The sequence below is a fragment of the Lolium perenne genome, chromosome 5, assembly GCF_019359855.2.
Source record: "Lolium perenne isolate Kyuss_39 chromosome 5, Kyuss_2.0, whole genome shotgun sequence".
In the NCBI taxonomy this organism is placed as follows: domain Eukaryota; kingdom Viridiplantae; phylum Streptophyta; class Magnoliopsida; order Poales; family Poaceae; genus Lolium; species Lolium perenne.
The window spans coordinates 49,967,096-49,981,477 of record NC_067248.2 but is presented as its reverse complement, the minus strand read 5'-3'; the positions used below and the strand labels follow the sequence as shown (position 1 = coordinate 49,981,477).

At 47.9% G+C, this 14,382-nt stretch overlaps 1 pseudogene; it reads right to left on the bottom strand.

The window, feature by feature from the left end:
• Positions 1 to 457: 457 nt before the first annotated feature.
• Positions 458 to 14,382, bottom strand: part of LOC127303321 (protein FAR1-RELATED SEQUENCE 5-like) — a 37,158-nt pseudogene continuing 23,233 nt past the window's right edge.

Here is a 14,382-nt window from a genome sequence, read left to right as displayed (position 1 = left end):
CACATGAACTGTGGAGAGGGAAACCGGGAAAGAACAATCCGGAAAAATTTAACTAACCCCGGTCATACCGGTTTTTTGCAAAATTTCGAGTTATTTCTAAGTTCAAGAAAATGCTTATTTGGTGAAAGAACCTTGTGCTCATATGCCAAAGAACGCCCAGAGAAGGCAGGCAGAGTCAAGGCAAAAGAACCAAGTGTGCATCGAATTGGATGCAGAAACAATTTGGAAATCTTTGCAAGTGCAGGATAAAAGCAGAACCAAACGCAGAAACGCTAAGGCAAATTTAAGATAATTAGCTACCGGTATAACCTACCGGCACAAAATGTTGTACGACAACCATCAGTGGACTTAAAGTTTTACATCATAAGCCCCGGCATACCGGGGCAGAATTTAACAAAACATTGTTTTAAGCCACACAGGGCCATGGGGCATGACAGGTAAATCTTAAGGTAGAGGATCAGGCAGCAGGAGCTTCAGGAGGAGCGTCGCCAGCACCAGCATCATCCAGAGGCTCCTCCTCGGCTTCATCTTCCTCCTCATCAAGATAATCTTGAACGCCGTGAGGGGGAGGAATGAAGGTGCGCATTTCGGCGTACTCCGCGATGCGGTACGCGCGATCCTGCCGTTTGGCGGCAAGGATCAGGTCCAGATCGGTTTCCGCGCCTTCGCGCACTCCGGTGAGGGCATCCAGGTCGAGCTCCGGGTACCAGGAACAGGCGACGCGAAGGACAGAGTCTGCTCCAGCGTGGGCAGCAGAGCACTGCCATTCGCGGATCCTCCTGCCGGCGCCCTTGAGGCGATCACTAATCAGAGAGAAAGTGTCCGGCACCACCTCGCCAGGCCAAAGAGTCCTGAAGAGCTGGGAAGCTACATCAGGGATGTCAGATAAGTTGCGATCAATGGCGCGCATATGGGACACCCGCGCGTTAAGCGCGACCAGATGGTCATGGGGTGTCCATGGCACGGCAAGATTCGCCTGGCCTTGGGAAGCGCGACGGGCGTTGACCTTCTTGACAGCATGCGTCTGGGAGTCCGGAAAGAGGCCTGTGCAAAGAAAAAAGGCTAAGGAAAAGAATCCGGAAGAAAAAGAATCCGGAAGAAAAAGACTCCGGAAGACAAGATAGCGAAAAGAAAATGAGGTCGGAAGAAAAATGGCTTGTATGCGTTAGTCAGAGAACTCACGATGGGCAAGGTTGTCAGTTTGAAGGATCAACTGGTTGCATTCCTTGTGTTCCTCCTCCAACCGCGCGGCCTTCTCCTCGGCAGCCTTCCGGGCCTTGGCCAGCTCCTCCAGCTCAGCTTGCAGCACCACGGTGGCGTTGCTAGCGTTCTCCAGAGCCTCATTCATCTTGGCCGCTGCGTCAGCTTCAGCGGCTTCGAGGACCTTGGCATGGTCAAGACCCAGCTGGATAAGCTGGGACTTAAGCTCCTGGTAGCTGGTCTTCTGGGCGCTCAGCTCCTCCTGATGCTGCTTAATCAGCTGCTCCTTCTCCACTGCAACCCGGAAAGGAAGGTGTAAACAAGAAGGGGTTGGTAAAATTCAAAGTAAGACAAGTTAGCCGAAGGAAAAAACAAAGTCGTACGCTGGGCGTTGGCGAGCTGCTCTTTGAGAGCATCAATGGAAGCTTCCGGGAGCACTGTCAAGAAGAAATTACAAGTGTTAGAAGGAAAAAAGGTTCCAGTAAGAAAGATGCCGGCGGAACAAAAGTTTACCTTGGCACTTGTCGTGTGCCTCAACAAGATCCCGATGCTCCCATAAGAGCTCCTCAAAGAGGGTCTTCCGAGCGTCAGCCGTGAGCTGTTCAAAGCAAAAAAGATTAGTAAAGTTTCGTGCTAAGAACAAAGTGCTTAACACAAAACTCGGGGACTGGCAGTGCCGGTTTCGCGCGTTCTAAGGTAAGTTTCGTGCTAAGAACAAAGTGCTTAACACAAAACTCGGGGACTGGCAGTGCCGGTTTCGCGCGTTCTAAGGTAAGTTTCGTGCTAAGAACAAAGTGCTTAACACAAAACTCGGGGACTGGCAGTGCCGGTTTCGCGCGTTCTAAGGTAAGTTTCGTGCTAAGAACAAAGTGCTTAACACAAAACTCGGGGACTGGCAGTGCCGGTTTCGCGCGTTCTAAGGTAAGTTTCGTGCTAAGAACAAAGTGCTTAACACAAAACTCGGGGACTGGCAGTGCCGGTTTCACGCTAAGTTTTCAAAGTTCAAGTTTTGTCCTGAAAGCTGCGCTCTCACCACAAAACTCGGGGACTGGGAAGATAGACAGGAAAGAAACCGGCATAAAACTAAAAGATAGAACAAACCCGGAAAAGAAGGAAACCGGTAACAATTGAGGAAAGTTAGTAAAGCGTACCATCAGATTGTTCGTGGCGTCATACCACGCACTGTCCAGCTCTTTCACGGCGCAGCGAAGCCGCGTGAAGTGCTCCTCGGAACACCGGTTCCCAATGGGATCAGGTGCCGGCAACCTGTCCTTGCCCAAGCCGCGGGTCGCCGGAGTTATGTCCGCGGCGTTCCACTTCTGGGCATAGGGCAGTAGATGCCCCAGATCCTGGCCCCTGCACTTAAAATCAGTAATACGGCCAAGAAGACCGGTGGCCTTGGTGACAGTATTCTGGGCGGCCTTGGAGACATGCAGCACCAGGGGCTGTTGGCCGGCAGAAGAGGTGCCGGGAGCCGTCGCTTTCCCCTTGGTGAGCCTAGAAGTCTTGGGCGGTGGCGCGGCAGAGGCGGCCCCGGAAGGCTGGGCGCTAGGAGCGCTTGGCGGCGGCATGAGGATGGTCCGTGGAGAAGGGGGAGCGGTAGGCGCACCACCCGAGTTGGAACCTTCCGGCGCGGAGGACTCCGGCGCGGAAGTTGTCTTTTTCTCAAAGACAGGAGGAGCTGGAGGCTCCGCCTGCCCGGCAACATTTTCTTCTCCAGCACCGATGTCGCTGGTGCCGGTGTCTTTGTTTTCTGGGAAGAAGGAAAGATCCTCCTCCGTGCGGTGATCTGATGATGAAGGGGCCGCACGCCCCGAACTTGTTGTGCCCCCCGAAAGGGAGGCAGAGGTGTTACCGGCACCAGGTGGTGCCGGGCTTGAGTGAGGAGGAGGAGTCGAGGTCCTTGCGGAACCCTCAGATTCTGACGGCCTTGGGCCAAGCTTGAGCGCAGGGCTAAGAAAAAGAAAGAGAGATGGTTGGAAAAAAGCAACCGGAAAAAGAACTTAGCAAAAAAGAGACGAGTCAGAGAATGAAAAACTTACCCGGAAGCGGTTGGCATCTGCTTGCGCGCGTAGCGGTGCATGCCCACCTTCTTCTCCCCCAAGGGCTCAGTCCGGAAGCGCTTGGAGGGAGGGGCCTGGCTGGAGCCATCGTCAGATGGCGGCCGTTTGTTCTTCTGGCCCTGGGCCATGAGCTTGTCCACAAACTCAGAGCCGGCCTCAGCGCGCAGGGGCGGCACGTGCTCATGGATCTGTGAATTGAATGAGGCTAAGAAGCAGCTCGAAGGAAAACGATAACGGAAGGATAAGAGAAACCGGAAAAGAAAATACCTCAAGCATAACTAGGTCATCAGAGGACCCGGTTGGCTTTGGCGGAGACCGGCCCAGACGAGATGCCGGGGTCTTGCCCATCTTCAGATCCTTCCAGAAAATGTAGGGATCTGGGTCGAAGGAGTCGAGGGCGCGCTTCCGGCAAACTCCTCGCCGCTCGGCTTCAATGAGGGGGAAGCGGTCCTTGGCCTGAAACATGAAAAAGAAAATAAGCGAAAGCCAAAGGTTACCGGCAAAAAACAACCCCAATCGCATAGTCCCTTACTTCTTGGGTCGGAGGGTTAGTAGTGCTGAAGGGAAGGAGGCCCCATTTCCAGTTAAAAGGCATAGCAGTTTGGCAAATCTGCTTAGCCTTGAGAACAACGTCCTTCTTGCTAAGGGGCAGGCCTGTGATCTTGGTAGGATCGCCAGGGCCGTACATCTCGCTCATCCTGTGCGCACGGCGCTTCAGAGGAAGTACCCGGCGCGAGATAAAAGTGCGGACGATATCATCGGAGCAGATGCCGGTGTCCTTCATCTTCTGCTTCATGAAGCGTATAATCCGGTTGGTCTCGTTGTGAGCCTCCTTCGGATTGTAGCTCCAGTTGGTCTTGGCGGGCGGCGCCGGATCAAAAGGAGGCAGACAAATGAGATCTGCGGGGCCGTTGTTCTTCACATAGAAAAACGTCCCTTGCCATAATCGGCAAGACTCCAGGCCAGAGAACTTAAAAAAGGGGCTCCCTTGACGGGAGCTGATGATGCAAGACCCGCATTGCACGGGAGGTTTGGGTGCAGGAATGTCTAGGCCCTGAACGGAGTTAATCCGAAGAGCAAAGAAGCGGGCAAACGTCTCACGAGTGGGACGAATGCCTATGTAGGCCTCCATGAAGGTGGTGTAGCAAGAAAGATAAAAGATGGAGTTGCCAGGAAGATGATGAGGTTGGAGCTTGTAGAAATCTAGAAGGTCCAGGAAAAAAGAGGAAGGAGGAAGGCCAAAGCCACGCTCAAAGTGAGCAAGAAAGACAACACGTTCATCGTCCTCAGGTTCCGGTACTATTTCGTCATCAGGAATCCGGCAAGTGACTCCTTCCGGAATCCTGCGGGACCGGTATAACCAGTCGATCTCGTACTTAGTAACATTGGAGCCCATCCAGGCTCCGCGTGTAATTGGGGAAGGCTCCTCGCCGGAAGATTGGCTAGAGCTACTTGAAGCTTCACCGGAACTACCCGCTTCAAGATGGCTGCCGGATGCTTGGCTAGAGCTACCGGGTTCTAGGTGGCTACCGGCATCTTGAGGGCTACCGGCGTCTTGATGGCTACCGGAACCTTGCTGACTACCGGAGTCCTGCTGGTTGCCGGAGTCAGTCCTCATTGAATCTGAAGATGTAGATTCACCGGAAGATTGTTTGCTATGACTAGCGGAAGAAGAAGAGGAAGATGCGGAGGAAGATTCCTCGTCAGACATTGGATGGGAGGCAAAAGAAACAGAAATCCCACACTTGACCCCCGCGTGAAGATCTACGAGTAAGAGAAAAACCAAAGAAAAAGAGGAAATAAGAACGCCGTAGACCCCAGATCTGAAAAGCGAGCAAATGGCGAGCAAAGCAAGATTGGAACTAACCTTGAGCGTCGCAGTAGTTGAGGAAGACTTTCCCCGGCGAAGGAACGGACCTGCGGCCGGCGACGAGCTCTGCCGACGGCGAGGCGGTGAAGGTCAAGAAGCAGCGAGAATGCAGCGCGCTTGAAGAAGACGCTGCAGAAGCTCTCCGCACGACGAGGTCCGGCGAAGGCGCGGCGTAAGTTTGCCGGGCGGCGAGACTGAGGCGAACAGCGGCGGACGAAGTGCGGTGAAGGAGCGCAGAGGCGAGGAACTCTATGCGCGAAGGTAGGGGAATGCGAAGAAGAGGAAGAATGAGGGGCAGTTGAGCTTATAAAGGAGAGAGTAAGTGGGCCGAAAACCGCTGGGCCTACGCGGTTTGCCTCGCGGCCCGCGACGGTTCGCGTCGCTGGTCGCCACGTGGCATAGGGGTACACGCGAAGAAGGGAAAGCCACACGGAGGCCCACACGGGATCCGAAGCGGTGAGTGGGATCTGGAGCGGTGCATTAAATGGGCGCGCAAGTGTCAATACGAAGTGACAACTGACACTGGCGCGACAGTCACAGTGCGCATGTCTCTGACAGGCACAGAACCCGAAATATTCTCGACCTCGTCGAGGAGAGACTTAATGACTAAGATACCGGAGAGTAAGATACCGGAGAATGCCTTGCGAACAGAGAAAATGTGAGTCCGAGCAAAGATGCCGGATTTGAGCCAAAGAATAAGAAAGTTAAACCGGTATCCAAGATACGAAAACCTGGCATGGTCTGTTGGATAGGATCCGCCAGACTATACCAGCTTCGGGGACTAATGTTGGGGGGATGACCCCCGGTATGCCAAAGGTGTGCCATACCGGATGGTCTTACCCTTCAAGACACCGGTTTAATGTTCATGCCGGAATAAGAAAATAGAGTTTTGGCTAAGTAAAGCTAAGCCGGTATCCCCAAGAGGGGTATACCGGAACCAGGAAGGAAAGATACCGGAGCACCGGAAGGAAGAACATGCCGGCTGACTGGTCAAAGATTCCGTCAGGAGCTAAAGGACAAGGATGAGCTAAGCAAAGTAGCTTTAAACGAAGACTAGAAGACAAAGAGAAGGATGACGGTCAAAGAAGCCGGAGGATGTCATCCTTCGTGTTTAAAGAAGACCCCGGCGTCATCTATGATTAAAGTAGCTTTATAAAGTACCCTTGTAAAGTAGTTTGTCTAGTCAAAGATCCCATTAGGGTTTCTTGTTCTGTAAGCCACCCTCTCCCCTATATAAGGAGAGGGGGCAGCCTCTTTCATACGCGCGATCAGCAGAAGAGAGAACAACCTGTAACCTGTTTTGAGATCAATGAACATGGTGATCTAGAGTGAGTTCATCCTTGTGTATTTCTTCTTCTACCTCTGGCCTTGGCCAGGTTCTTGAGGAAAGCATCCGGAAGTTCGTCCATCTAGTCACAAACCCTCCCCCGAATCCTCTAGCGTCCATTCGGCCCCAAGATAAGCCATCCCATGGCATCTGCTCGTTCACCACGACGACAATGTCATCTACATATAATATCAGGAATGCTACAGAGCTCCCACTCACTTTCTTGTAAATACAGGCCTCTCCATGACACTGTATAAACCCGAAGTCTTTGATCACCTTATCAAAGCATCGGTTCCAACTCCTGGATGCTTGCTTTAGTCCATAAATGGAACGTTGAAGTTTGCATACCATGTCAGCATTTTTAGGATCGACAAAACCTTTGGGTTGTACCATATGCAACTCTTCCTCAATGTCACCATTAAGGAACACCGTTTTGACATCCATCTGCCGAATCTCATAATCGAAAAATGCAGCTATTTCTAACAAAATACTCACAGATTTTAGCTTCGCTACAGGTGAGAAAGTCTCATCGTAGTCAACACCTTGAATTTGTCGGAAACCCTTTGCGACAAATCGAGCTTTATAGACAGTAACATTACCGTCAGCATCTGTTTTTCTCTTGAAGATCCATTTATTCTCAACAGCCTTGCGGCCATCAGGTAGATCTACCAAAGTCCATACTTTGTTATCATACATGGATCCCATTTTGGATTTCATGGCTTCTTGCCATTTGTTGGAATCTGGGCTCATCATCGCTTCTTCATACGTCGCAGGGTCCTCATAATTGTTGTCCACAATCATGAGATTTAGACAAGGATCATACCAATCAGGAGTGGTACGTTCCCTTGTTGACATGCGAGGTTCAGTAGCTACTTCGCTCGAAGTTTCATGATCATTATCATTAGCTTCCTCTGTTACCGGTGCGGGTGGCATAGGAACATCTTTCGGTACTGCGCTACTCTGATCAACGAGAGAAGGTTCAGTAACCTCGTCGAGTTCTACTTTTCTTCCAGTCACTTCTTTAGTGAGAAACTCTTTCTCAAGAAAGGTTCCGTTCTTAGCAACAAAAACTTTGCCTTCGGATCTGTGATAGAAAGTATACCCTATAGTTTCCTTAGGGTATCCTATGAAGACGCATTTCTCCGCTTTGGGTTCTAGCTTGTCCGGTTGTAACTTTTTTACATAGGCTTCGCAACCCCAAACTTTAAGGAACGACAGCTTAGGTTTCTTATTAAACCACAATTCATACGATGTCGTTGCAACGGATTTCGATGGTGCCCTATTTAAAGTGAATGCAGCTGTCTCTAATGCATAACCCCAAAACGATAACGGCAAATCAGTAAGAGACATCATAGAACAAACCATATCTAAGAGAGTTCGATTACGACGTTCGGACACACCATTGCGCTGTGGTGTTCCCGACAGTGTCAACTGTGAAAGTATTCTGCATTTCTTTAAATGCATGCCAAACTCATAACTCAGATATTCGCCTCCGCGATCAGATCGCAGAAACTTGATCTTCTTGTTACGTTGATTTTCTACTTCACTTTGGAACTCTTTGAACTACTGGAAAGTCTCGGATTTATGTTTCATGAAATAGATATACGCATATCTACTCAGATCATCTGTGAAGGTTAGAACATAACGACAACCACCGGCGAGGCTACACTCATTGGTCTGCACACATCGGTATGTATGATTTCCAATAAGTCTGTAGCTCGCTCCATAATACCAGAGAATGGAGTCTTAGTCATTTTTCCCATTAGACATGCTTCGCATCTGTCAAGTGACTCAAGTAATTCATCGGAATGGAGTTTCTTCATGCGTTTCACTCCAATATGACCAAGACGACAGTGCCACATATAAGTAGAATTATCATTCAATTTAATTCGCTTAGCATCAATGTTATGAACATGTGTATCGCTACTATCGAGACTTAATAGAAATAAACCATTCTTCTCAGGCGCATGACCATAAAAGATATTATTCATAAAAATAGAACAACCATTATTCTCAAACTTGAATGAATAACCGTCTTGCATTAAACACGATCCAGATATAATGTTCATGCTCAACGCAGGCACCAAATAACAATTATTGAGGTCTAAAACTAATCCCGATGGTAGATGTAGAGGGAGCGTGCCGGCAGCGATCACATCGACCTTGGATCCATTTCCAACACGCTTGGATCCATTTCGAGTTACAAATGTGAGCAACCGAACCAGTATCAAATACCCAGGCACTAGTACGAGAACCAGTGAGATAAACATCTATAACATGTATATCAGATATACCTTTCTTCTTCTTGACAAGGCCGCTCTTCAGATCAGCCAAGTACTTGGGGCAATTCCGCTTCCAGTGACCCTTCCCATTGCAGTAATAGCAGTCAGTATCAGGTTTAGGGCCACCCTTAGGCTTCTCAGGAGGCGCGACAGCTTTCTTGCCGCCCTTCTTGAGGTCCTTCTTAGGTTTACCCTGCTTCTTGAACTTGGTGGTCTTATCCACCATCAACACTTGGTGCTCTTTCTGTATCTCAACCTCAGCAGATTTCAGCATGGAGAAGAGTTCTGGTAACTCCTTGTTCATGTTCTGCATATTGTAGTTCATCACGAAGTTCTTATAACTTGGTGGCAGTGATTGGAGAACACGATGAATACCCAGCTGGTTAGGGATCACAATCCCCAAGTCACTGAGCTTCCTCGCGTGTCCGGACATAGCGAACACGTGCTCACTAACGGAGCTGCCCTCTTCCATCATGCAGCCAAAGAACTGCTTCGAGGCCTCATAGCTCTCCACGGCCGCATGAGTTTCAAAGATAACTTTGAGCTCACGGATCATCTCACAAGGGTCGTGGTGCTCAAAACGCTTTTGGAGCTCTACCTCTAGGCTGCATAGGATGGCACACTGAACTTGAGAGTACACTTTAGCCCGAGTCTCGAAAACATTCTTTTCTTCCTCGGATACTGCAGGAGGTGGTGGGGAACCTAGCGGTGCATCAAGCACATATTGCAGATTTCCGCCATTGAGGAAGATCCTCACATGACGGAACCAGTCGGTGAAGTTGCTACCATTGCTTTTAAGCTTTTCTTTCTCTAGGAACTGGTTAAAATTGATTGATGGGGACGCCATGATCTACAACATATATTTGCAATAGTTTAGACTAAGTTTATGAAAAATTGAGTTTAAATTTTAATTTAACAAAATTAAAAACTAGGTGAACTCCCACTCAAAACAATATCCCTCGCATTGTCTTAGTGATCACACGAACCAAATCCACCACACCAAGTCCGATCATCACGAACAAGATGTAATTTCAATGGCGAACACCCAAGTGTTCATCATATCAATCATATGACTCATGCTCTACCTTTCGATATCCCGTGTTCCGAGACCATGTCTGTACATGCTAGGCTCGTCAAGGTAACCTTAGTACCCGCGTGTACAAAACTGACTTGTACCCGTTGTATGCACATGTAGAATCTATCACACCCGATCATCACGAGATGCTTCGAAACGACAAGTCTTAGCAACGGTGCATACTAAGGATGAACACTTTATTATCTTGATATTTAGTGAGAGGGATCATCTTATAATGCTACCGTCGCAATCTAAGCAAAATAAGATGCATAAAAGGATTAACATCACATGCAATTCATATGTGATATGATATGGCCCTTTTGTCTTTGCGCCTTTGATCTTCATCTCCAAAGCACGGACATGATCCTCCATCATCAACAGGCATGATATCCATCATCGTCGGCGTAGCACCAAGGTCAATGGCGCCGTCTTCATGATTTTCCTCCATGTAGCAACTATTACAACCACTTTGAAATACTACTCAACATGAAATTTAAAGACAACCATAAGGCTCCTGCCGGTTGCCACAATACAATAATGATCATCTCATACATATTCATCATCACATTATGGCCATATCACATCACCAAACCCTGCAAAAACAAGTTGGGATTTCTATTTTCGTGCCCCTGCTTCGTTAGTTGTACTCAGTTTTCCCCAGCTCCTTAGTTTTTCCTCAGTTTTACCCAAACGTTTGTCTGAACCGCAGAAGGAGCTCGGACGGAAGGAATCCGTTAAGTTGACCGTTCCGTGCTGACGAGTGGGGTCGTGTCGTTTGTGGGGTCGCGTCGTGTGGGACCGCGTCGTGTGGGGCTGGTAGGAAGGGACCGCGTGGGACAGGACGAGGCCGTGTTTGTGGGGCCGTAGCGTGTAGGGCCGTAGCGTGTGGAGCCGTGTGGGTCCGGGACGGGGGCACGAGTGGTTTCTATCTCTTTTGCCCAGATTAGCAGTTTTCAATGTACCTTTTTCCTCTCTATCGCTCGATCTCATTCATATTTGATAGCCCAAATTGGTAGCAAATCTAGAGAAGCTTCTCCTTCTGTTTTTTAACGCCATTCATTTCTTTATGCCTTCGTTTTTACCCAATCAGGTAGGAAATCTAGGGCACAAATCCAGAGAGAAAATATAGGATAAGCTGCATACAGCAACCAACATAGCATAGATATATTCAGGACAGATCCAAATGTAGTACCGATAGATCCAACATAAGCTACATTTTACATGAATTTAAGCTGCTCTACAGATAGAGCAGTCACATACAGAGAGTGCAGTAGGCACGTTCAACGCCTCCAGGTGGCGCGTGTGACTCGCTTGGAGGTTGCGCAGGTGAATCCCAAGTGCTTTGTGTTTGGCCATGTACGCATGCACGTTCACGGTACTTCCAACTCTAGCGCCATGTCTGCCAATGGATTCAGCATGGTTCAGCAGGGTGTTGAAGTTGGTGTCGAAGAGCCTCCTGTTGCAGAAGGGGCACTTGTAAATGCCTTGAGCAAAGGGGCGACCGTATTGGCCGGCCTGCAGCCTCCTGAGGACGTGACGAGTCTTGGTGTGGAAGGACTCGTCGTCGCTGTCGACGTCGCTGCTCTCGACCTGTCACGTAGCACCAAAGATCGTGCAAAAAACACGGAGTCAATTGCAACGATGATTGAACAGAGAGTGAACAAAAAATCATGCATGATAATATGGGCTCGAAAAAAAGAGGTAGCCTCAGTTACATTGGACACACTTATATCCAGGATTTGAGTAAGTAAACCAAAGATCATGCACAACAAATTTGTACACACCAATTGTTTACTGACCAAACCCTGAATCAATTTAGGGATGCCCAAATATTCATCATCATCGGCACAAATCTGAAACAAAAGCAAATCACAAACACTAATAACGCAAGATCTAACACAAAAGGATCGAACTAGGAACAGACGAACAGTAATAACGCAAGATCTAACACAAAAGGATTGAACTAGGAACAGACGAACAGTAATAACGCAAGATCTAACAAAAAAGGATTGAACTAGGAAGAGACGAACAGTAATAACGCAAGATCTAACACAAAAGGATTGAACTAGGAACAGACGAACCGTAATAACGCTAGATCTAACACAAAATGATTGAAATGAGATAAGAACAAGGGAACAAAGGGTTACCTCCGACTCGTAGTCGACGATGGTGGTGTCGTAGGGGTTCTTCGGCGCGTCGTACTGCACTGGTTCGTACGGGTCCCAATGGACGGGGGCCTGGACGGGGGCGGCGGCCGATGCGCCGGCTGCTACGTTGGAAGCAGCGACAGGGGCCTGGACGGGGGCGGCGGCCGATGCGCCGGCTGCTACGTTGGAAGCAGCGACAGGGGCCTGGACGGGGGCGGCGGCCGATGCGCCGGCTGCTACGTTGGAAGCAGCGACAGGGGCCTGGACGGGGGCGGCGGCCGATGCGCCGGCTGCTACGTTGGAAGCAGCGACAGGGGCCTGGACGGGGGCGGCGGCCGATGCGCCGACAATGGGCATCTCATTCTTCTCCATCGCCGGCGGTTTTCTTCGGGGTTTTTTCTTCGGTTGTGGAGAAGATGATGGGACAGGAGAGGCGGTTGCAGTGAGCCAGTGAGAACGTGCGTCGAGGGAGAGAAAGAGGGGCTCTATAAAGACGAAGGTGGCGTGTACCGCAACACGCGTCCGCTATGCACGGCTGCAGCGTGCACCGCTACACGAGTCTAACCCTGGGACGTTTGGTGTACTCAGTTATAACCTCATGCCTTATACAGAAATTTTATCTGTACTCAGTTTTCCCCTCGAGGACTTAGACCGGCAAGTGCAATATACTCAGTTTTACCCTCAAGTAGCTGGTCAACAGAGAGTCAACAAATGAGATTAACATAGCTAATTGAGTCATTTCATGCGCAAAAAAATCCAAAAAAAATAAAAACATAGTGGCAACTACTCATGGAGTCTTCCTACGCAACCTGCCACCTAGAAAACCTTAACAAACATATATAAATCAAGTTTTACCACAAATTGCAACTTCTCAGAATCACTAGTGTAGCTATGAAGATGCATGGTTTTCCACCCAAACCCCTTTGCAAAACATCTTTCCCAAAACATAGTTTGTCTAAATGATGCCATAATTGTCACACTCATGTATATTTGAATTGCAAATAATTTGATGTAGCCCAATATGAATTATATTGTACAAAACACACATTTTTCATTTTGTAATTCTTTTGTTTGAATCCCTTAGTCTATTTACTATTTATGTGCCCTTGGATTCTTAGTACTACTCAGTTTTGCCCTCAAGTACTGTCACAAATGCTCTGAGAAGCCCAAACTTATCCTGATTGGTTGAGCCGTTGTCACACGGATCGACTCCACGAACCGTTGATCCACTGATCTAACGGGCAGTATACCCCTATCCGTCTCTTCGTGGCAACCTCTCTCTCTCTCTCTCTCTTCGTGGCCACCCATCTCTCTCTCTCTCTGTCGGTGGAGAATAAACATGAGGAATATAGTTTGGGATATAGTATTGGTATTTTGAAACGGCCTAAAAGTGGTATAATTTTGTTATAAACATGAGGCATACATTTTTGCTGATTTCGGCGATTGCATTATTTGTCACCCCTCTAACAATTATCAACTATCTTTAGCTGTCCTTTTCTTTTAGGGAATATAGTTTGGGATATGGTATTGGTATTTTGGAAAGGCCTAAAAGTGGTATAATTTTGGTATAAACATGAGGCATACATATTTGCGGATTTCGGGGATTGCATTATTTGTCACCCCTCTAACAATTATCAACTATCTTTAGCTTTCCTTTTCTTTTAGGGAATATAGTTTGGGATATAGTATTGGTATTTTGAAACGGCCTAAAAGTGGTATAATTTTGTTATAAACATGAGGCATACATTTTTGCGGATTTCGGCGATTGCATTATTTGTCACCCCTCTAACAATTATCAACTATCTTTAGCTGTCCTTTTCTTTTAGGGAATATAGTTTGAGATATGGTATTGGTATTTTGGAAAGGCCTAAAAGTGGTATAATTTTGGTATAAACATGAGGCATACATATTTGCGGATTTCGGGGATTGCATTATTTGTCACCCCTCTAACAATTATCAACTATCTTTAGCTTTCCTTTTGTTGTAGGGAATATAGTTTGGGATATAGTATTGGTATTTTGAAACGGCCTAAAAGTGGTATAATTTTGGTATAAACATGAGGCATACATATTTGCGGATTTCGGGGATTGCATTATTTGTCAGCCCTCTAACAATTATCAACTATCTTTAGCTTTCCTTTTCTTTTAGGGAATATAGTTGGTAATTTCGGTGAATGCACACACTAACTTTGAAAACAACTACAAGTACATGTAACAGAATAATTGATTTGTAAGGAATCCCTAGTAACAACTACAAGAGCCTGGTGAGCAATGATAAGAATACGATCGTAATTATAAAAAAACAAAAAAACAACCAGCCATCATATTAGCTTGCTTCTTCAACTCGATCACCTGCCTTAATCGCTTGTTCATTTTCTTCAGCTTCTCCCTTCACTTCCACCAGTTCTGCATTGGGAGC